The following is a 23248-nucleotide window of genomic DNA, read 5'->3' on the forward strand; positions in this document are numbered from 1 at the left end:
GTGGCTTAAAAGTACAAATTCAGATGTGGTTTGGTACTATCACAAAATCCCTCCCAGACACATTCTATCAGTTCCTCTACCACATGTACCTCATGGTGACAAGCTTGACTCGTACATGTTCTTTAGAAGAGCAAACAAGCTATCTGCCTTCCATTAATTCCCAGAGAAATAAAGAGAGAGACAGAAATCTGCTCATGGTCAGTTTAGTGTTTTCATATCCATGGTCCCACTGCAAAAGTCTGGGGAAGATATCACTAAAACTTGTAGATGATGAGGAGGACTCTGATAGTCTGTCTCTAAAGACAGCCCACCAATGACCCATACTTCTAGGTATTCATGTCCTCGTTTAATCCCCTGCCTCACTGAAAATAACTTGGTCTTGTGAATCATTATAACCCATAGAACATGGCATAAGTAACATCCTGCCACCTCCAGGACTTAGCCTTAAGGAAATCTAAAAGGTTCTGTTTTGGCCCTGAGTCACCATTTAAGAAGTCCCTCTAAAGAGACCAGATGGAAAAATCACACGGAATGAGACCAACTCAGCCACATCTGCAAGCCAGTGGAGCCTGGACTTCCAGCCTTTCCCACCAAACCCCCAGACATGTGTGTCAGCCATCTCGTTCCACCCCCCAGGTAACTCTAGCTCCAGCCAACAACACGAGAAAACACCCAGCTACGCCAAATTAACTCACAGACCTATGAGAGAGAATACAAATGGTAATTGTTTTAACTCTATCTTTGGGTATTATTTATTATAGACTAATAGATAATAATAACAATGAGAAGGATGAGGAGAGCTATCACCATTTGAATCTTCACTATATTCCTCATCCTCCACATACATCACCTAAATTAATATTCACTACTATAGTTTGAGGAAGGCATGAGGACACCAATTTATACATGAGGTTGAGTGAGGTTAACTAAGTTATCCAAGGCCAGGTAGAGATAGATTTGAAATCCAGTTGTCAATGCTGAAGTCATTTTCTTAATAACTGTGCTAAATTTCTTACAAAACATATCACATAATTACTACTTTGTATTAAAGAGTCAGAGGATTGGGTTGAACAAAAATGTTAATTATCAGACACTTATTTTAAATAATATAAACAGAAGCCATGTGTTACAGTGAAAATAGCTTTAAAGAAAAGATTTTATTTATTTATTCATAAAAGACAGAGAGAGAGGCAGAGGCATAGGCAGAGGGAGAAGGCTCCCCGTGGGGAACCTGATGCAGAACTTGATTCCAGGACCCCAGGATCACAACCTGAGCTGAAGGCAGATGCTCAACCACTAAGCCACCCCGGCGTCCCAAATATAGCTTTCATCTAGGAGTCTGGAAACTTGAAATCGACTTCTGACTTAATCATTAGCTGTGGGGAAACTGAACAAGCAATTTGATTACAAAAAAAAAAAAAAAAAGTTTCCTTTTATAAAAGATGAAAATAATAAAATGTCTTCTTAGATTCTTGTGGCTGTTGTGGGATCAAAATGAAATACGGAATATGAGGATCTTTTGCAAAAGAAAAAAAAAAGAAAAAAGTTTCCTACAAAATGTGAAGAATTGTTGCTGAATTAACCGGAGGCTTCACCACTACAGAGTTACCCCAGAGGTTGTCGGTTTCAACTATCTGTATTTTCTTGCCTCCTTCCAAGCTAAATGTTCATATGAATACTGTTTTGTTTCCAGAACTTTGAGACACTTCACTTTTTAAAAAAAAGGGGGTGGGGGGATAAACTGCGGATATCCCATGAAGAATTCAAGCACCAACATGACTTTCTTTAGCCTGAAGCAGTCAATGTGCTCAATGACACTGGTATATCTATACAGCTTAAGTTAACTTCAGATAGGACATCAATGGGCAGAGATCCATCAAGCCAGAAGCCTACAGAAACACAACTCCAGGTTTTCAAGGCAATAAGAAGTGTAAATAAACAATATAGCTAGAGAATCAAAAGGATTCAGGCAATTTCAGACAATAATTTCAGACAATTATTGTTGGAATTCCAACAATAAAAGAGAAATACATTCAGAAATATGCACCCTAATGACGACAACTACTTTGAATCATTTGCAAGTTTCCAAATACATGAACAGAGTTATAATATGGGTAGGAATGGAGAGAAATAAATATAGGGAATAAATGAGTTATTAAATAATTAAATGCATTTATATTCATAAATATATAAGAAAACTGTGAAACTTATCATATTTAATTATCCCAATAAACGATTCTAGAGAAAAAGCAGTGAAGCTTCTCACTTTCTACTGCTGCATCATACTACTACCAATTTTGGAAACGAATGTTAAGAATATTTCTCAAAGACAAAAAATAATCACAGAAAAATAAAAATAATTATTTTGTGCACTCCTATGTGAACGGCCGAAAGCCAGAAGCGTAACTCCTCTGCACAGATTAAATAGAATGTGAAGATTGTGAACAGAGCAAGAGAGGCTGGTCCTTGGAGACCAAACAGACAAATAGGACTCAACATTATGCAGTGAAATCTTTGCATCTCTAGGGATGAATAAACTCAAGAGAGCTGACAACAAAATCTGCGTGACTTCTGTACAGTGTCCACTGTCATTTATCATAAAGCTCCCCACTATGAGGAAAACCAACAAAAGTAGCTGTGAACCAGACAATGAATTCAGTTCCCAAGAGCGGGGTGCAGTCTCTTCTCTGTATTGCAAACAGCCCTTGGTATACAAAAGCCACTTCCAATGCAGGGAGGCGTAATGACTACATGGAGTCACTTCTGGCAGTATTTCCCTGGATATAAGGCTTAAAAAAGCAGGGAGATGCTTTAACCATATTTTGAGAAAATATTTGGACTATAAAGCATCCCTCTGACAAAAGGTGTATGCCCACAAAGATGCTACTGTCCCATCAGGTTAGAATATGTTTGGAGTACCTCATTGCTATTGAGCATCAAGTAAAAGATACAGAAGTTCAGAAATCTGTAAGGACTTTGCTTACATGTGGCTCCTAATTGCAAAAGAATCATGTTTGGAGCCATTCTTGATTCTCCCATCTTAGCAACTCTGCTTCTTCTGGCCATTCAAAAAAGAGTGAGGGTTCTCACACTCTAATAATCCATGAAATCTACTCCTTCCCTCCCATTCTCATGCCACCACCCCCTAACCCAGGCTTCTGTCCTGCTAGACAGTCTCCTAATAGCCCTGTGCTCTCCCCTTAGATCCCACTATGCACCTTTTTCAGGGTCATTTTCCTAGCATTTCACCCATAAAGCCTGTGACTCCAGATTATCAGTGGCCTCCAAAAGCATTTCCAAAGTAAGTTCTACAGATAGCTGCCCTCCCAAAATGCTCTATTACAAATGAATTCAGATATTAAAAATATTTGGGGAAACATCTATAGATTACTAGTGCAGATTAGCATACTAGAGTCTCTAAGAACTGCCACAGGCAAGAAAACCATTTTAATTTTTTATTATTTATTTTATTTTATTTTATTTTATTTATTCATGAGAGACACACAGAGAGAGGCAGAGACATAGGCAGAGGGGGAAGCGGAGCTCCTCACAGGGAGCCCGATGCGGGACTAGATCCCCAGACCCGGGATCATGCCCTGATCCAAAGGCAAATGCTCAACCACTGAGCCACCCAGGCATACTGAGAAAAACATTTTAAGATTTTTTCTCAGCTTTTCCTACTTCCAACCATAGGGCTGTGTTTCAACTTACATACCTACATTCAGCAGAACTACTGTCCCAGGCAGATATGCTTTGAGAAATGTTAGCCCAGAGAATAAAGTTGACATCACTTAGCGTGCATGCACTGCTCCCACTTGTCTTCCAGGGCTGCTCCAAGTTCCTGCCTGAGAGTCTAAGTGCAAGCTGTCCAGTGACTAGCTCATTCTTTCTCCCTCTTTCCTCATGCCCAATTCCCACTGGGATCAACTCACATTCTCCTTCCCCCCAGGAGGCCTATTCCAAAGGCACTGGCCCTCACTCATCACTTCCTCTTCCAACCTCCTGTTATGCTGATTTGCTCCTTTTGTTTTACCGGCTCCATACTGCTGTTTTTGGTACTTTATAGGGTATGTCATACTCCACCTAGATCACAAGCCCCTTGTGGGCATTTGTATCTTATAACTAATTTTATGACTGACTTATAACTACCTTCATTTTATGATGACTTGCTATGAATCCATAAAACCTGGAACAAGATCTTGTGCAGTGCAAGTGTTTAATAAATATCTTTTAGTGAAAATAAGGTGGATTTCTCCAAACGTGTCAGTATAGAAAGAGGAAGAAGGAGAGACCATGTCAAGACAGAATGAAACTCTCAGAGTAACTGACATTTAGCAGAGTGGGTGAGGGATGTCGACAAAGCAGCCTCAGGATTTTAAAGCCTCTACAAAATCATCACCAGTGCTGGAACCATTGACCAATGCTATGTATACCAAGCCCTAAAAGGGACTGTCCAGTGGAAAAGAAGATATTTTCCCTAATCTGGTCTTAGGTAGACATGATGATTTTCAGGAGAAGAAAGCATCCCATCCCAAATCAGATACTTTTCTAATTCCCAGTACAGTAAATTCCTAAGTTTCCTTCCTTCTTTCTTTTCTTCCTGCCCTCTATTCCACACATATTTATTGAACAACTACTAGGCATTGAGCACTGAGCAAAAAAGACAACTGGTTATATCTCAGGGAAAATCAGAACAAACTATGAGGTACAGAGGGACAAAGGCTTCTACCTTCTAAAAGTCTTGGTGAAATGAAGCACACTTTAAAAGTGTATACCACAACAAGGACGAGACACAGCCTGAGATACTATCTAAAAGCTGTAAGAAGCAGGAAGTGTGCAGAGCAATGTCATATCAAAGTTGCATGTTTCTTTTGCTTATTTATTTGTTTCTTTGGAAGACTAATAACTTTCTGTTGCTACATGTTCAGCATTAGAATAAGGAGCCCTGGTCATGGTCACTCTATGTCCAACATGTTGGACACTTAATAACTGTCTGCTGAGTCACTTAATGGACAAGACAATGAAGTCAGGTAGGAAATGAGCCCTTCTGACCATGCATACAAATACATTTGACTGAAATTTTTGGGTGCCATAATTCCTTTAAGTTGGAACATAGTGGATAGTGAGCTGTAAAGATTAATCTACACCTTCTTGAGTTAAACATGCATGTCTCCCTTAAAAATATCATTCTGAAAGCTTAAATTTATATGCACAACAAAATATTTAGATAGCCTATGTGATTCCCCTTTCACATTACAGCAATTCAGGCAAATTTACGGTTCCTGAGATGAAAGCACCACTCTAGCAATCTGAGAAGATAGTCCATTTTATACAATCTCAATAGGAAAAAAAAAAAAAAATGGAGAGTGACAGCTGAGTTTGGACATTTGTCACTGGGGAGAAGGTGTGGGAATGGTACTACAGTATTAGAATATTAACACATTTAGATAATAAAAAAAAAAAAACCCAAAACAAGAAGTGATTACAAGTGAAAACAAAAGAGGAACAATTTGGGAGAAGTCAAAATGATCTCTATCAGGTGAAATATGTGTTGCATGCTGTTTGTCGACGGTACCAGTAGGCTGACCTAATTGTTATTTTACAATGCCACATTTCCCATTTAGCACATACACACAAGTGAGTATAAAAGCTGGCGTAAATTAAATTAGAGAACATTTTGGTAGCCTAAATCTCATGCCATTAAAAAAAAACAATAAAAGTATTGATGATAATGTGGTCTTCAGATTAAGGAATAATCTTCCAAGAGAAGTAAGATATTTCCCTGGAGGCCTTTGCAATGAAAATGAACAAAGAACTGAGAAAAAGAAGGGGATAAATTCCTTGCTGGCTGATTAACACAGCCCAGTCTTTTCTTTCTCTCATTTCTACAATGCTTTGAACAGAGTGTAAGAGGACCAAGAGACTGATGAACCCAAATAGGACCCTGGATAATGTAGTTATTAAATGAATCACATCCAACATTTCTAAACAATTCAAAGCACCAGCAAAAACCACCTGACGTAGGCTTATCTGGTAAGGATAATTCTCCCCTTTGCAACCCGTAATACTTGGTTAATGACACCGCTCTGGCACTTAAGTTTCTTCTAATATTATCTCTATAATGGAGAAAATAACATCTGTGTCAAAGATAGCAAGACTGCTTCCTTTAATAAAGAATCTGTCTGATACTGATCAGGGCTTAATAAGTGACAGGTATCTTTATTATGATTCTTATTATTATACTGTTATTATTATTTATCATATCAACCCCTCTCCTCTTCGAACTTGAAAGTAGAGAGCCAGACTGTGGTTTTCATCTTTGCATCCCATGTAACCCAGCCTAGGACTGTTCCCAGGCACTCGATGATTTAATGTTAACTGAAACTTTCTAGGCTTACCATATGGACTAAATTATTTGCACCTCAAAGAGAAAATAGATATCCTCGGTCATCACACTTTTACAAGGCATACACTCTTTCTGAAAGTAGCTGCAATTGCTTTTAACTATAACTTCCCTATAATGGTTGTTCTCTGTGGGGTTCTGGGAGATAGTTCAGAGAGGAGCTGAATGTGGACAAGACAGTTCAACTAGGCCCCAACTGATATGAAAATAAGATTAAAAGAACATAGCAGATAGCATACGCTAACCTTTTGTGCATTAGGTACGGTCTAAGTCCTTGATACATGTTAGATTTTACTCTTAATAACTTACAAATGCATATAATTATATTCCAGTTTTATAGGTAAGGAAACGGAGGTCCATTAGAGAGATTATAATCTTGGCCCAGATCACATCCATAGTAATTAATACGAGAATGTGACCCCAGGTCTGTAAGACTCTCATGTCTGAAGTCTTGACCACCTGCACTGAAACACACAGTTTTAGGAACACTGAGTTCACAATCCATTTAGAAGCCGCAGACTTACCTACAGCAGTAAGCGCTGTGACCCGTCTAGTTTCCCTCCTGTTTCTTCAACCCTCCCACCTGCCACAGTATCTGAGAATCTAGTTACGGCAACTTGGTTAACGCACTTTGGGGCTTACGTTCATGTCAAATAATGTCAAACAGCTATGCTCTGAGAAGAGCAACAAATTTGCAGGGCTGTTTACTTAATTCATTACAACCTGTAGTCAAAGCAGAAGGGGGCATGTGCAAACAGAGCTTACTTAGGTGGAAAGGTATAATACCCAGGAAGCAATCCCAGGCAGAGGCAACAGCCCTCAAAAGCACTTCACTGCCTCAAGAAAGCCTCTCAGCCACCCACATTCTGTTGCCTTTAAACTACACCTTACAGGAACTCCGAAGGACAAAACTATCAGATATTTGAAAGGAAGATGCCTATTGGCTAAGCAGGAAATGCACAGTTCTGCAGAAAAAAAAGCTAGGAGGCTTGGAGCACAGAGCCCATTCTCTCTATAAGTGCTCCTCAGCAAATATTTATTGAATGAATGAATTGAGTAAATGAATGACAGGGCCTCAGGTTAGAGAGTCATGGGGAAGACGGACAGCCCTGAACGAGGCGGACACTAACCATCATCACCACGGTGCCCACAGCTCTCTGCTCCTCTCATGTTGCTCACATTAAAATAGGAAAATCACAGGAGTGTGCCTGAGCTTGGAATCCACTACCTCCCTTTTGATTTCATTCATTTGAAAACCTCAGGGATCTTGAAGCTGATGAAGTCTCTCAGAGGAAGACCAACTAGGTCAATCTAACTTCCCAAACACGTGTGTATTTATTATGTGTTTTTTATTGACATACAAGTTGTAAGCGAAACTCTAACCTAAGAGGCTAAAATCTCTAAGAACGAAAATAATATGTGGCAACGCTAAACACAGAGTAATGGGCTTTCATGAACAAATTCTCCGGCAAACAAACAAACAAAAAAACCACCCACAAAACCTACACATTTAAAAGTTCCCACAAAACCACATAGCACTAAACAATAAAAAAGCTTCTCTGGGCATCTCCGTCCTTTCCCTGTAACAGACCTTGCCCTGTGATTACCTTCTCGGGTAATCTAGTTGTACCCACAGCCAGCCCCTGGCCATAATAAGTTCTCGATGACCTACTACCTTGCTGACAAAATTTTGAATAAAACATTTCAAAGTGATAAGCAAGCGTATTAGCATGGTGTCTGAAATGCCTACCAAATTTTTCAACTAGCAGCAGGCATCCCAGAAATCGTTTTTGGAGAAAAGTCACGAATGATATTCACAGCTGAGAAGTGAGAAAAGCCTTCTCTCCGTGTTGAAGGAGATGGGAAAACGAGCCCATCTACATGAAAGCCTTCTGCACCTTCTCCCTATAAATGATAAAAAAGCGAAACTGCCACTTACCCACCTGAGATACCATCCCCCACTCCATTTTCAAAATAATGAGTAAAAATGACCAAAACCTTAATTGTCTTCATATGGCTCGCTCAAGGCACACAAACTCGTTTTTTAGGCTCTAAGTACAGAAAATTGCTTCATTTCTAAAGTAAATATATACTAGAAACTTGCGGATATCTCAAGAATGCCTTGTAGCTAAAGAAAGTAACATCACTGCCTACTCATTTTGCTTAATTTGCTAGTCTCCCAGCAACTTTGTGCTTACACTTTCATCCCCTTTTAGATCCTAGGATAAGGCAACAGTCCAGAAGCCTGGAAAGTCACCACCTCCAGCAGCCAGTGGTTCACTGAGCCACCAGGGTCCCCGGATGGAGTTTCTTCCCAGGATGCTTTCCCGGGAATGTGCGTGTTCCATGCATTGCACTTAGCTTCCCTAAGCTACATTCCAATAACTAAGCTTCATAAGCTTCTTCTGAATTGTTTATTCTGTGTTTTAAAGCTCCATCAGCTGTTGTGATGATTTGCAAGATTCTTTTTCTTTTTAGTTAAGCAGGATTGGTGAGCATTACTGGGCCTTTAGGTGGAATCACTGCTATTTAAAATTCCTGCTGCCAGGATTAAAGGAGATAAAGCCTATGAAAGCCTTTTGTAAACTGTAAAGTCCTGTTCAAATGTAGTGTGCTGTTATAATATTAACCATAATAGCAATAACCACAATCCAGTTGTAATGTGGGCTTTCAAATGCTAATAGGCATTTGGGTCTTGTCTTTGCTCCATTCCCCACCCAGAGCCTACCTTGGTGCCCAAAAAGGGGAAAGCCTCTCAAGAAAGTTTTGTTTGCATTAATAAATGAATGACTTTAAAACACCACACGCTTATCCAAATTCATGTCCATAGGCAAAAGGAAGCTAGGCATGACAATTCAGGTCATGAAAATACTTTGCCAAAAATACTGCAGTGCTGAAAAGAAATAGTGCAGCAAAAGTTCTTCTAAGGATAAATTCTTTGATAATGAAACCTGGCCCTTTGCTGTCAGTACTGGGGAGGAGCGGCAGGGGTGCAGATTGGACAGGTATTTCCATTAGTTGTAGGAATTTTAGTTCAGGGTGGCTGACAGAAGGAGGCTGCTGCCCTGGAAAAAGGCTAGGGTAATGAGTGTGAGGGGCTTAAAACGAAAAACAAAACAAAACAAAACAAAACAAAACAAAAATACCCACAAAGGCCTCAAAGGTTATCCCAGCAATGGGCTTATTTTCGGGCTGTCTCTTTCAAGGGATAGAAGTGACCAAACTCTCTGTGGCAAGGAAGGAAGAGGTGTGGAATGGGAGGAGAGAAGTAGGGGAAGAAGAGCTATGGATGGGAAATGGATTATTTTTAGGAAAATGCTTCTAAGAGCATTTACCCTAATAGCTGTGGTCATTAAAGGGTTGATCTATTTTAAGTACCTCTGTGTAGGAAAGGGTGTGGGAAGAGGCGGAGGATGAAAGGAGAAAGGAAGATGGTAGTGCCCAGAACTGGGGGCCTCATTCATCCAACTCAACACAGGCCTTGAAAAGAAGAGGGGAAACTCTGGGGCAGCCGCCCGTTACTCACGAGGGCAAACGCTGGCACCTAATTTAACCCTAGAAGGTGGGGCGGGGCGGGGCGGGGCCTGGACGGGGGCAGGAGGAAGGCGCCACCCGGGAGGTCCGCAGGCTCCAGCGGGGGCAGGGTCCCTGCACCCGGGCCGCCAAGCTCAGAAAATATCGTATTTCTGCCCATCAATCAGCATTAAGCTGCTTTCGGGGCTGCGCTTCAGGCGCCGGCAGTTGCCCGTAGCAACGGGGCACACACTCGGGGCTCCCGGCGAGCGGGGCCGACCGGCGAGGGGGCCGGGGCCGGGCCAGGGAGCGAGCGCGCACCGGCCTCTGCGGATGGCACGTTCGGGGGTGCCGGGGGCTCAGCGCTGCCCCGGCCGAGTCCGACAGCCCCGCGTCCCCGCGCGGAGGTGCTCGCTCCGCTGCTGGCGCCTGAGCCCGGGAGTCCCGGCCCCGCCGCAGAGGCGGCGCGGGGGGCTCGGGGGGGGGCTCGGGCTCCTAAGCCCCCCGCCCCGCGCCCTTCAGGAGTCTCCGGAGAATGCCAGCGTGGAACGCCGCGTGCACGTGCGAGTGTTTTCGTTTGCACTCCGGCACAAAAGCGAGGCCCCACAGGTGGACAGGCGCTTGCTGGCGCGTGCTGGGGGGCTCGGACCCCGCGCGAGCCGCGGCCGGGAGGAGGCACAGCCCCCCCCCCCCCCCGGCCCCAGGTGGCGGGGTCCGAGCGCCGGCGGCACCACCGCGCGCCGCGTCCCGGGACTCGCCCCCTGCTGGGCTCCGCGAGGGTGGGAGGAGGACGGCGGGCAGGGGCCGGGGAGCGGGGGCCGAGCGAGGAGACCTCGGGGCCGGGACGGACGGGGAGGGGCGTCTCCTTACCTGGCCTGCGCCGGAGCATTTTGCAGCGGGGCGGGGGCGAGCGTCCCCGGGGCAGGGTCCCTCGCGGGGCGGCCCGGCGCCGGCCGCGGAGCCCGGAGTTGGCGAACTTGGCAGGTCCGGGGCGCGCAGAGGCAGAGGCGGCGGCGGCGGCGGCCGGGACAGCGCGACCCCCGCGCCCCGGCGCTTTGTTGTGCTCCCCGCGCCCCCGCCCCGCCCCGCCCCGCCCGCGGTCTCCGCCGCCGCCCGCAACCCGCCGTCTCCCGGGTTCCCGGAGGCGCCCGGCTCGCCGCCCACCTTGGTCCCGGCGGCGGAGGCGGAGGCGGAGGCGGAGGCGCTCCCGAGGCGGCCCGAGCGCCCGCGGGGCTGCGCACTGCGCTCCTCCCGCGCGCTCCTCCCGCGCCCCCCTCGGCCCCGGCGCCCCCGCGCCCCCCCGCGCCCCCCGCGCCCCCCCGCCGCACCCCGTCGGAAGCCGCTTAGGCGCGGGCTGTCAGCGCCGGCCCATCTGCCGCGATCAGCATCAGTCTCGACCCAACGGTTCTGACAAATCTCCGCCCGGAGCCCGAGCTGGGGAGGCCGGGGGGCGAGGGGCGAGGCGCGGGGAGCGGAGGGGAGGAGGGGGCGCCGGGGACGGGCCTAGGGGCTGCCATTGTCCGTCCCAAACAAGAGGAACCGAAGAGGGAAATGGGGGTCCCAAGGGCGACGGAGTGTTTTCCTTTCCCGGTTCCCAGGAAGAAGAATCAATCCCCCCGGACAGCCCGGCCCCCCCACCCCCGCCCCCCACCCCCCACCCCCCACCCCCCTAGACCGCCGGGCGCGGGGCCCCCGCGGAACGAATTTCTGCTAATGAACGAAACAAACAGGTCCTGTAATCTTACCATCAGGATGACCCGACACTGGCACAGACACCCAGACCGTCCTAATTGGCAGGTAGGAGCTGGAACTCACAGCCGTTCGTCTGGAGCCAGAAGTTGACTCCCAAGGACATTTGGGAATAAGGCTCCGGGGAAGGCGAACCCGCCCGCTGGGCCCTGCTGGCCTCCGGGAGGTGAAAGGAGCAGTTGCTTCCGAAGACAAAATGCGGGGCTCACTTTAGCCCCAGTCAGAGCTTAAAGAGTCTTCACGATTTTCCTATTTTCTCGATCACATGCTTTTTAAAGATAACCTATATTAACAGAAAATGGTGACTTTTAAGAGTGGCATTCTCTCCCAATTAAAACGGTTTCTTCTGCAGATCAAGTAAGGTGCTCTGTCCAATAGTATACTTTGGACTGGTTTAAAAAGCCATTTCAGTATCACCACACACCATGCTAATGGTTACAGCCTTACAAGGATTAGGGCAAAAGTTTTAAAAAAATAAATAAATAAATAAAACTCACAGTGGTCCTAGATATACAGAAACAAGCCTTCAAGAATCAAGAATCCAACCAATGAGATTAGGTCTGGTTTCGTGCATTCTTCTCAAGCGCTGGAAAATGTTCAGTTACCCTGAATGACAGTTATTTGTTGGGGGAAATAATTCATTGGATAAACAAATCACCGGTTCAGAAGTTGAAGGGAAAAGTTTGAAGCCATTTATTCAGGTAAGTGTAGGAGCCAGGCAAAAATATGTTTACTGTGAAGATTGAACAGACTTTGAAATTAGTGCTCAAATCGCTCTTTCTCATTATGCTGTAGTTGAGAAATGTGGGCAAGCCACAGTAAGCACCCATTTATCTAGGCAGACACTGTGTCTGCTACTTATTTTATAGCCCAGTGGTGCTTACGATAGCACATGCAACCATGGGCATTTGGTGAATGCTGATGGTTTGAAATTTTGATTTACAGGTCAGGATCAAAATCCCATACATCACCGTGACTTGATAGGTTGAGCGAAAATGAGGTTCGAGTGTTACTTTTCCCAGTAAGTAAATAATCTAAGTCAAGGGCAACTACGGATCAGGTTTTTAAGGCATTCTTATCAATATTTAAAAGTCTAAGGTTCTTCATTGTCAATCTGTTTAATGTGTTTATTAATATGAAAACTTTCAATTCAAAGATTCATCAACATGGTGCCACGAAATAAGGATTGCAGAAGGGATCGTCTCCACCAGAATGGACTATCATGCTGGAGACTGATCTAAGGAACAGAGTCCAGGAAACTGGTGTTTACCAGGGAGAAAAGAGCTAAACTGAGAGTCAGACCCTGGGCTGCAGGCACCATCCTGTGCCCTGCTATGCTCTTTATTCAATAAGTTTCAGTTGCATCAGGGCCAAGTGATAGGCTTAATTGATGGTGCCACTTCCAATTCATCAAGTCCTCGGCTCTTACTTCAAAACATATCTAGTTCTTTCAATTACTAAGTGTTCACAGTGTGTTAGCATGAGAATATATGAGTGAGGGATCCCTGGGTGGCGCAGCGGTTTGGCGCCTGCCTTTGGCCCAGAGCGGGATCCTGGAGACCCGGGATCGAATCCCACATCGGGCTTCCGGTGCATGGAGCCTGCTTCTTCCTCTGCCTGTATCTCTGCCTCTCTCTCTCTCTCTGTGACTATCATTAAAAAAAAAAAAAAAGAATATATGAGTGAAAAAAAATTTTTTTTGACCTTATGGAACTTACATTCTGGAGAGGAAGAAAGATACTAGAAAAGTATACACAAGGAAATTATATTCTCTGTTATAATCAATGCTATGGAGAAAAATAAATCAAGGAAGCCTGAGTGGTATTCAAGTTTAAACAGAGGGCTCAGTGAGGGTCTGACTGAGAATGTAAGTGTGGTTAAAGGAGGTGAGGGATCAGGTAAGCCGTGCAGGTGTCTGAGACGAGATGCTGGTGTAGTGGCCCTTAGGATTGTGCCCAGTGAGGTCTAGAAACAGCAATGGGGTGGTAGGGATGGAAGAGTGAGGGCAGAGTGTTCATGGAAGTAGTCTGAAAGGACAGATCATTGGGTAGGACCTAATGGGCCAATTTAAGGACTAGGACTAGTTTTTAACCTAGAGGATATGGAAGGCCAGGAACCTGGAGGGTTTGGAGGAGAGAAGTTTCATGATCTGACTTTTGTTTAATGGACTAATCTGTCCACCCTATTATGGATTATAGGTGGGGAAGCAGGGAAGCCATGGAAAAATCTATTATTAGGCTATTGTAAGAATAGGGTGAGAGATGATGACTTGGGCAGGACCACAGCAAGAAGTATAATGAGAATTGGTGGCAATTTGGGATTGTTGTAATTTGAGACCCGGCAATACCTGCTTGGCACAGGGGTTAGGAAAAAACAAAAAAAGTGAAAAGGAACTCAAAGTCTTTGGCCTTAGCAACAAAAGCAATGGCGTTACTATTAATTGAAACAGGGAAGACTACGGGTAGAACAAATTTGGTGGAAGAATCAAGGCTTCAGTTTTGGATGCATTAGAATTGGGAAACCTATGAAATTAAACTTTCAATATAAACTATGCAAAGCTCTTAGAATAGTTCCTGGCTTTTGGTGAGGGCCATATAAATGTTTGTGGTGGTAGACTTGGTGTTAGTGAAGTTTGTATTGGTGGCTGTTACTGTTATTTTTGGTTTTTACCAACCAAAAGGAATTATTGAATAGGCAGCTGAATAAACATTCAAAGATTCTGTTCAGGGCACAAGTCGTGATTGGAGATGTGAATTTGGGAGCTGTATAAAATATAGATGGTTAAATTAAATCCATCACATCGGGTAGATCATTAAGGCTGTCAGGACAGTTAAAAAAGAGAAGACATTTGAGGACTAAATCATTAGTCATTCAAACTTTAAAAAGGCAAGAAGATAAAGAGCAACTAGCAAAAGAGACCACCCTGAGGGGGCAGCTAATGAGGGAGAAGCCAAACCAGGAGAATGGGCTCACACACAAACCCAGTAAAGAAGATATTTCAGTAAGGAGGGAGTCATCTGTTAGTTACGGTCTCTGATATGATTGGTTCTGTAGAAAACCCAAAGAAAAACAAAGGAAAGCTATGAGAGAGTTTATCGAGGTTATCAGATAACTTAATTGTCTACTGTCTGTTTACAATACAACACCCAAGTTGTCCAGCACCAACACAATGATCAGGTGCATGAAAGATACTCAGTGTATGCTGAATTATGTAATGAATCGATGAAAGGATTTAATGCCTTATGCTGCAAAGTATTTCTCAAATTATGGCCATGGATGATTTAGGAGGGGTCTTCTGTTCTTTAAATCAAGAAATATTGATGTAGAACACATTTTTAAGAGGAAAAGACCTGGGAAACATTATGGGCTTCCTATTTATTAACCAATATCAATAGATAAAGACTTCTAGCCTACAAGTCTCATATGAAATACTTTCTCCAACCTTGTTTGATAAAATTATTAACAAAAAAATAACTCACATACATACATAAGTTAAAAAATACACTTCTATAAGTAGTCTTACAGTAACAACCCACTTAAATGAGCAAAAGATTCAATATATTCTTTATCAAAAAAGATATAAAAGTGTCAAATAATTGTACAAAAGTTGCTCATCATCATTAGTCACTGGAGAAGAGCAAATTAAAATCACAAAGGGAAAGAGATATGTACTCCTATGTTTATTGCAGCCTTATTTACAACAGCCAAGATATGGAAGCAACCTAAATACATCATTCAAGGGTCAACTGTGTTTATAAAGGTAACAGCATGCATGATTCTATTCATGGCATTATGCAGACTGAAAGAATATCGTACTTTATGACTGGTGTCAATTTGATTCCATTTGATTCTAAAACATTCGAGAGACAAAAATCAGATCAGTTGTTACCTGGGGCTGGGGATGGAGATGGGATCAACTAGAAAGAGGCTTAAGGCAAGTATCTGGTATCTGGGAAATATGCTATATCATGTTTGAGGTAATAGTTACAAAACTGTTTGTCAAACTCATCAAATGAAACACTTAAAAATGGTGAATTTTATTTAATGTAAATTATACATACCTTAATAAAAAATTTTTAAAAGAATAAAGAATTTAATGTGCGTGTATGTGTTTTGTTCTGTTTATGTTGCTGTTTTGGTAAGGGAATTATAGTGCTTTCCCATTTGAGAAGAGGAAGCTGACCTCAGAAATATTACTCTGTAATCCCCAGTGAAATAACTGATCCAAATAATCATCAATAGGTGCTGAAAGATGGCAGAAGAGAGGTGGGAAACTGAATATTCATATGTTAACAGATATCACTTATAATGCTGGCTAAATACTAAGTTATATTTTATGAGAGAGAGATCAGCTGACATGTTCATCCTTACATAATGCTATACAAGAAGGGCATAGCATCACTTATGAAGTTTTTATTGGAAAAACAAACATGTTTAACCTGAATCTAGGCAAGCCTTTTGACATCATTTCCAGCTTATAAGAAATACACAATCTAAAGAATTAGATAAATGGCACCACAAGAAAACAATGAGGCAAATACAGGATGAAGGATGCTCTGTACATCTTCAAAAAGTCAATGTCTGTGAATGGAAGAAAATAGACTAAAATAGGTGAAACAAGATAGGACATAACATAACTAAGTGAAAGTCATGGGGTAGGGTCTTTCTCCAAAATGAACAACTATAAAAGATGTTTTGGGAACAACTAGACAGATGTAAGGCTGGTTTTAGAGAATTTTAATTAATTTTGCTAAGGGTAAACACAATATTATGCTTATAAAAGAAGTGGTCTTTATTTTTAAAAGACACATGCTAAACTATCTAGGATTGAAGTATCATGGTATCTGCCACTCACTTTGGAAAAAATACACATGAAATGAAAATGTTTTGATGCTAACTTATGGATAGATGAGTGTTTTACTCCCCTGGACTTTTCATTTTTCTATAGATTTGAATCTTTTAAATAAAAGGTGAAAAACTACAAACTTCTAATAATTATAAAAGGATCATAGTGACATGGATGGAACTGGAGGGTATTTTGCTGAGTGAAGGAAGTCAATCGGAGAAGGACAATCATTATATGGTTTCACTCATACGGGGAATATAAAAAATACTGAAAGGGATTATAGGGGAAAGGAGAGAAAATGAGTGGGAAATATCAGAGAGGGTGACAAAACATGAGAGATTCCTAACACTGGGAAATGAACAAGGGGTAGTGGAGGGGGAGGTGGGCAGAGGGATGGGGTGACTGGGTGATGGGCACTGAGGAGGACACTTGACAGGATGAGCACTGGGTGTTATATGTTGGAAAAATCGAACTTAAAAACATATTAATAAAAATTATAAGAGGATCAATAAATGGGTCAATAAATATAAAGAAACTTGAAAAAATAGAATTTGGTTTCTTAAAATTACTGTGTGTCAAAACTTCTACTATGGAAGGAGCTAACGCATTACATAGTGAGAAATTAAAAGTTTTAGTGCACATTCTAGAAATGAAAAAAAATGGAAAATGAATTTGCAAAGCATCTAACCAAAAAGGATAGAAAAAGAATAACAATAAGTGTAATAGAGGAAATAATAAAGGTAAAATCAAAGTCTAATAAAACAGAACACAAAGCATTAGTATGGGATCAATATAAGAATATTTGCTTAGGCCAATGAAAACAAGAGGCAACATAAGTCCGTAAGCTTAGGAATAAAAAGGGCTACACAACTGAGAATACAACAGAGATCTAAAATAATAGAAGTACTTCAGTATGAGTAACTTTATGGCAATAAATTTGAAAACGCAGGTAAAATGGGCAATGTCCTAAAATAAAAGAGTGTTTAATAAACTCACTCAAGAATCAACAGAATCTTTGGGATGCCTGGGTGGCTCAACACTTGAGCATCTGCCTTTGGCTCAGGGCGTGATCCCAGAGTCCTGGGATCGAGTCCCAGATCAAGCTTCCTGCATGGAGCCTGCTTCTCCCTCTGCCTATGTCTGCCTCTCTCTCACTCTGTGTTTCTCATGAATAAATAAATAAAATCTTAAAAAAAATCAACAGAATCTTTAACAATTTCATAGATCACCTCCATAGTTGAAAAGAAAAATTGCTCATGTATAACCAATAGGCCCCAAATTTTTAAACCTCTTTACAAATAAAATTCACCCATTTGAAGTGCACAACTCATTTATTTATGGCACATGCGAGTTGTACATCCATCACTATCACTTATGTTTAGATGTTTGTCACTCCAAAAAGAAACCCATTGTACCTATTAACTCCAAAAAGAAACTCACTCCTCATTCTCCACCCAGAGGTAACCAATACCCTCATTTCTATCTCCAACAAATTTGCCTATTCTGGACATTTTCTATAAATACATCATACAATATATGACCGTTTGTGTTTGGCTTCTTTCACTCAGCATAATATTTTTAAGATTTGTCCATGTTGTAGTATTTATCTGTATTCCATTCCTTTTTATTGCCAAATAATATTTCATCACAGGTATATACCACATTGTATTTATCCATTCACCAGTTAATGCGCTTTCCAATTGTTTCCACTCTGTGACTATTGTAAATAATGCTGCTAAAAACCTTCATATGCCAACTTTTGTGTGGACATATGTTTTCATTTCTCCTGTGTATATATGGAGGAATAGAATTTCTGGGTCCTATGATAACTATGTTTATCATTTTGAGGAACTGCTGTGTTCCAAAGCAGCTATACCATTTAATTCCTATCAGTTATATATGAAGGTTCCAATTTCTCCACAATTTCTTCAGCATTATTATTTATTATTGATTATAGCCATCTTAGTAGTATCAAGTGGTATCCTTTTGTGATTTGATTTGCATTTTCCTAATGGCTAATATTATTCTGTATCTTTTCATCTACTTGTTGGTCATTCGTACATAATTTCTGGAGAAATGTCTTTCCAATTCCTAGGCCCATTTCCAAAATGGGTTGTCTTTTTATTGTTAAATTGGACCCCCAGCTTTTTTATTTTTTTTTTTTTATTTTTTTTTTTTTTAATTTTTATTTATTTATGATAGTCACAGAGAGAGAGAGAGGCGCAGAGACACAGGCAGAGGGAGAAGCAGGCTCCATGCACCGGGAGCCCGACGTGGGATTCGATCCCGGGTCTCCAGGATCACGCCCCGGGCCAAAGACAGGCGCCAAACCGCTGCGCCACCCAGGGATCCCCCCCCAGCTTTTTTAAATGCAATTTTTACAGAACTTGAAAATAATATAAAAACTCTAATATCCCAGGGCACCCAGTGGCCTGGTGATTGAGAGTCTGCCTTTGGCTCAGGTTATGATCCCGAGGTCCTGGGATTGAGTCCCACATCGGGCTCCCTGTAGAGAGTCTGCTTCTCCTTCTGCCTAAGTCTCTGCCTCTCTCTCTGTGTTTTTCATGAATAAATAAATAAATAAAGTCTTTTAAAAAAAATCTAATCTCCCTATCTTACAGAAAGAGTTCTAAGAAGTAGAAAAAGCAGGGAGGAGGAGGAGAAAGAAAGAAGGGGGAGAAAAGAGAGAGGAGGAAAGACTTTTACAAGTTATCTAGAATGACCTTGATACTAAAAGTAAACACAAGTCATATAGGAAAAAAAAATTAACAGATTTCTCAAAAATCCCAAATAAAACAGAATCTATAAATATAAAAATAATAGCCATGATAATGGTATTAATAATATAGTATGACAATAAGGTTTATCCTGTAATGCAAAAGTGATTTGCCCCTAGAAAAATCTATTAATTTCCAAATATATATATTTATATATTTTTTAGATTAAAAAAAGAAATATTTCAATAGTTGCTGAAAATTTTAGTAATCTTCAACATTTACTCTTAAAAAAACCTTTCACAGACTAGGAGTAGAAGGGAACTCTTAAGTTGATAAAGAGTGTCTACCAAAAAATCTATAGAATACATGGTCCTAAAAAAAAGAAAAAAGAAAAAAAAGAATGCATAGTCCTAAATAGTGAAATTTAAGAACATATCCTTTAAGTTTTTGTTCTAGCAATAATGCCCCATCACCACTTCTGTTCAACATTTTCTAGGTCTTAGAACAGTGACATAAAGAAACAAAAGGTATAAGAATGAGAAAGTAATGAACAAAACTATCATTACTTATAGTCAATATTATCTCCATAGAAAATTGAAGAGAAACTAGAAACAAATCATCAGATATTTGAAGATAGTAGCATGTTTACTTGATAAAAGAATTAAAATAAGTAGTATCCTAAGAAAAGTGCTAAATTATTAAAAATGTAACATTTTTAGAAGATCTCATTTAAAATAGTAAAATATAGAAGGTATGCAAGAATAAACCCAAAGAGGGACACCTGGGTGGCTCAGTGGTTGAGCGTCTGTCTTTGGCTCAGGGTGTGATCCTGGGATCCAGAATCGAGTCCTGCATCGGGCTCCTTGCGGAAAGCCTGCTTTTCCCTTTTCCTGTGTTCTGCCTCTCTCTCTCTCTCCCTATGTCTCTCATGAATAAATAAATAAAATATTTAAAAAATAAACCCAAAGATGTGACAAATCTTTATAGTGAATACTTTGTCAAAAGACATAAAAGAAGAGCTAAGCAATTAGGAAAATATATAGTGGCGGATGGAAAGACTCAATCTGCTGACTTAATCTTAAAATGTGAAACATTATTAATCAAAATCCCAGCAGCTTTATACACTGAACTTTACTGGCTGGTCATGAAATTCTTATAAAAAAGAAGGCCAAAAAAACTAATCTTTAAGAAGAGTGACTGCACTAACATCTAAAAAGTGTGTCTCGGCCTCTCTCTCTCTCTGTGTGACTATCATAAATAAATAAAAATTAAAAAAATAAATAAATAAATAAAAAATAAAAAAGGGGTCAGGCAATGTACTTTAGATGTAAACAAGAGTGAGCTATATACACCAATGAATACAAAGAGAGCCAAGAAACAGACCCACATATACCGGATTGAGATGCAAGACAAATGGCACCATTAGTTAGAGGGGAAAGGATTGACTATTGAAACAATGGCATCCAGTCTATTTTCTATCTGAATAAAAAAGACAAAATTAGAACTCTATCTCAGACAAAATAATTAACAAAAGAATAAATTCAGATTAAAAACTAAATGTGGGCAGCCCCGGTGGCCCAGGGGTTTGGTGCAGCCTTCGGCCCAGGGTGTGACCCTGGAGACCCCGGATCGAGTCCCACGTTGGGCTCCCTGCATGGAGCCTACTTCTCCCTCTGCCTGTGTCTCTGCCTCTCTCTCTTTCTGTGTCCCTCATGAATTAATTAAAAAAAAAAAAGAAAAAGAAAAAAAAAGGACAGACAGATCAGTGGGGCAGAATGGAGAGATCAGAAACAGACCCAAATAAATACAGTGAATTTTCTTTTCTTTTTCCTTTTTTTTTTCCTTGACAGAGAGAAAGCACAAGCAGGGGTAGTGGCAGGCAGACAGAGAGGGAGAAGCAGGCTCCCCGCTGAGCAGGGAGCCCAGTGCAGGGCTCCATCCCAGAACCCTGGGATTATAACCTGAGCCAAAGACAAATGATTAACCCAGTGAGCCACTCAGATACCCCACAGTCAACTTATTTTTGGCAAGAGCAAAGGCAATACAATAGGGCAAAGATATGTCTTCAACAAATGGTACTACAGGATAACAGGACATTCACATACAACCAATCAATCAATCTAGAAATAGACTTTACACCTTTCACAAAAATTAACACAAAATGGATCACAGACTTAAATTTAAAGCATAAAACTATTCAACTCTTAGATGATAATGCAGGGGGAAACCTAAACGACCTTAGGTACAGTGATACATTTTAGATACAACACCAAAGATATAATTCATCTAAGAAATAATTGATAAGGTGGATTTCATTAAAATTAAAAACTTCTCTCAGTGAAATATAATATGAAAAAATATGATAATACAAGCCACAGATTGAGAGAAAATATTTGTGAAAGGTACATCTGATAGAAGACTTACCTAAAATATACAAAGAACCCTTAAAACTCAGCAATAAGAAAATATCTAATTAAAAACGGGCCAAAAACCTAAACAGATACTTCACCAGAGAAGATATACAGATAGCAAATAAGCATTTGAAAAGATGTTCTACATCATGTTATCAAGGGAATGCAAATTAAAACAATGAGATACCTTTATATGCCTGTTAACATGGTCAAAATCCAGTGACAACACCCCCTGGTGGTGAGGATGTGGAGCAACAGGAACTCTCAAGTTGGAACTCTCACAAAGTATTCACAAAAGCAAACATGCTTATACCATCTGATCTAGAAGTTCTGTTCCTCGGTATTTACCCAAAAGAGTTGAAAACTTATGTCCACATAAAAGCCTACACGTGGGTGTTTATAGCATCTTTATCCATAATTGCCAAAACTTGGAAGCAACCAAGATGTAGGTGAATGGATAAATAAATTATGGTATATCCAGACAATGGAATACTATACAGTACTAAAAAAAAAAAAAGAACCATCAAGCCACGAATAGACAGAGTTACCTTAAGTGTATATTACCAAGTGGAAGAGGTCAATCTGAGAAGTCTATATACTGTTTGACCAATCATATGACATTCTGAAAAAGCCAGAACTATAGATACAATAAAAAACAAACAAACAAACAAAAATCAGTAGTTCCTAGAAGCAAAGGTGAACAGGAAAGATGAATAAGCAAAGAGATGAACAGGAAGATTTTGATGGCAATGGAAATACCCTGCATATCATAATGATGGATATGCCGTTATACATTTATCTGAACCCACAGAATGAATACCACCAAGAGTGAACCTAATAAACTATCATGGCATGTCAATATAGGGTCATATATATATATGGTATAAAAATATACCATTTATTGGTATAAAAATATACTATTCTAGGGAGTGATGTTGATAATGGGGGAAGTTATACATGTGTGGGTACAGAGGAAGTATAGGAAATCTCCATACAGTCCTCTCAGTTTCATTGTAAACTTAAATCTGCTATTTAAAAACTAAAGTCTGAAAAAAAAACAAAACCCTCCTGAATATGAGAAGCAAATCTATAAAACATTTTTAGGAATGCTTTGTAGAAGACTTTTATATTATTTCAGGATGCAAAGTAAAAAATGAATAATTTTACTACATTGAATTATCGAATCTCTGGAGGTGGTGGGGAGAATTAACAATAAAGAAAAAGAAAAGTCAAGGCACAGTTTAGAGTAATCTTTTTTGAAACACTATATCCTAATAAGAATCACTATCCCAAATTTATAAGGAACTACCAATGAGTAGGAAACTTGTTTTAAAAAGGGAAAGTATATGAATAGGCAGTTCACAGAAGAATATAATAAATGGCAAAAAAATATATATTAAAGTGCTAAATCTCATTACCATGGAAATATAACTTTAAAAAGCAGTAAGATAGTACATCGTGCCTATCATAATAGCAAAAAAATAATCATTGTTTACATCATGTGTCGGTGAGGATGTGTGGAAAAACGACTCTTCCATATTGCAGATCAGAATAGCCTTGCTTTAGAGAGTGAGGTTCAAGTTACTCATGCTGTAAGACACAGAGCATA

General features: G+C 40.8%; 1 protein-coding gene and 1 long non-coding RNA gene across 11 annotated transcripts in view; one reads left to right on the plus strand and one right to left on the minus strand.

The window, feature by feature from the left end:
• The window catches only part of NCKAP5 (NCK associated protein 5), a 973837-nt gene that overhangs the window by 562796 nt on the left and 387793 nt on the right, over positions 1-23248 (minus strand). The gene's annotated exons all lie outside the window — the stretch shown is intronic.
• Positions 11585-13253, plus strand: LOC111091167. The gene is made up of 3 exons (XR_005374199.1): positions 11585-11713; positions 12611-12686; positions 12822-13253. It is a non-coding gene; the product is annotated as an uncharacterized LOC111091167 (long non-coding RNA).

This window comes from Canis lupus, chromosome 19 (assembly GCF_011100685.1).
Source record: "Canis lupus familiaris isolate Mischka breed German Shepherd chromosome 19, alternate assembly UU_Cfam_GSD_1.0, whole genome shotgun sequence".
Taxonomy (NCBI): Eukaryota; Metazoa; Chordata; class Mammalia; order Carnivora; family Canidae; genus Canis; species Canis lupus.